This window comes from Elephas maximus, chromosome 2, assembly GCF_024166365.1.
Source record: "Elephas maximus indicus isolate mEleMax1 chromosome 2, mEleMax1 primary haplotype, whole genome shotgun sequence".
NCBI classification, from domain to species: Eukaryota; Metazoa; Chordata; class Mammalia; order Proboscidea; family Elephantidae; genus Elephas; species Elephas maximus.
Window position 1 is genome coordinate 82,859,484 of NC_064820.1, and position 1,456 is coordinate 82,860,939.

The 1,456-nt window shown below is 35.2% G+C and overlaps 1 non-coding gene across 1 annotated transcript; it reads right to left on the reverse strand.

Moving 5' to 3' along the window:
* Positions 1-383: 383 nt before the first annotated feature.
* Positions 384-492, reverse strand: LOC126070729 (U6 spliceosomal RNA). Its single transcript, XR_007516257.1, has one exon. It is a non-coding gene; the product is annotated as a U6 spliceosomal RNA (small nuclear RNA).
* Positions 493-1,456: the final 964 nt, after the last annotated feature.

Consider the following 1,456-nt stretch of genomic DNA (forward strand, 5'->3'; position numbering starts at 1 on the left):
TCCAAGCTCCCCACAACCTCGTCCGCATTTGTTGTTTTCTGGCTTTTTGATCATTGTCATTCTTACAAGGGTGAGATTGTATCTCATTGTAGTTTTGATTTGCATCTCTCTAATGGCTGATGATTGCGAGCATCTTTTCATATATTTGTTGGCTGCCTGAATGTCCTCTTTGGTGAAGTGTCTGTTCATGTCTTTTGCTCATTTTTTGATTGGATTGTTTGTCTTTTTGTTGTTGAATTGAAATTTTCTATGTATTTTAGAGATTAGACCCTTATCAGATATGTCTTTGACAAACATTTTTTTCTAGTCTGTAGGTCATTTTCTTATTCTTGGTAAAGTCTTCTTTTTTTTTTTTTTTAATTGTGCTTTAAGTGAAAGTTTGCAATTCAAGTCAGTTTCTCAGACAAAAACTTAAAGCATCCTTGCGTGGGGGCCACGCTAATCTTCTCTGTATTGTTCCAATTTTAGTATACGTGCTGATGAAGCAAGCACTTGGTAAAGTCTTTTGATGAGCATAGTATTTAATATTTAGGAGGTCCCAGTTATCTAATTTATTTTCTATCATTCATGCATTTTTAATTTTGTTTGATAGGCTATTTATGCTGAAAATTAAGTTCCCTAGTTTTGACTCTTTCAGGAACTTTATAGTTTTAGCTTTAACACTTAGGTCTTGGATCCATTTTGAGTTAGTTTTTGTGTGTGGTGTGAGGTATGGATCTTGATTCATTTTTCTGCATATGGATATCCAGATTAGCCAGCACCATTTGTTAAAGAGATTGTTTCTTCCCGGTTGCATGGACTTTGATACTTTGTCAAAGATCAGCTGCCCATAGATGGATGGATTTACTTCTGGGTTCTCAATTCTTTTCCACTGGTCAATGTGTCTGTCATTGAACCAGTACCAGGCTGCTTTAATTACCCTGGCTGTATAATAAGTTTTGAGATGGGGAAGTGTGAGGCCGTCTACTTTGTCTTCAATATTGCTTTAGCTATTCGAGATATCTTTCCTTTTGTATAAAGTTGGAGATTAGCTTTTCCATTTCATTGAAGAATGTTGTTGGGATTTGGCTCAAGATTGCATTATACCTATAGATTGCTTTTGGTTGTATACATGTATTCTTGATTGTGCAAACATATTAGTTTGGCATTTTGAACCTACCCAGCCACCCCATGGGAGAAAGACCTAGCAATCTGTTCCCCTAAAGATTACAACCAAGAAAACCCCATGGGGCAGTTCTACTCTGTCACATGGAGTACCTGTGTGTTGGAATTGACTCAATGCACCTAAAATGTCACTATTTATAATGGGTTACTAATTATACACGTGACTCACTAATTATATATATGTATTACTGTTCTCTACCAGTACATTATAAAAAGACATAAAAATAAATCTTTGAAAAACATGACATGAAAAAATAAAGGTAGGTTTTAATATTTTCTGCCCATTCATTAC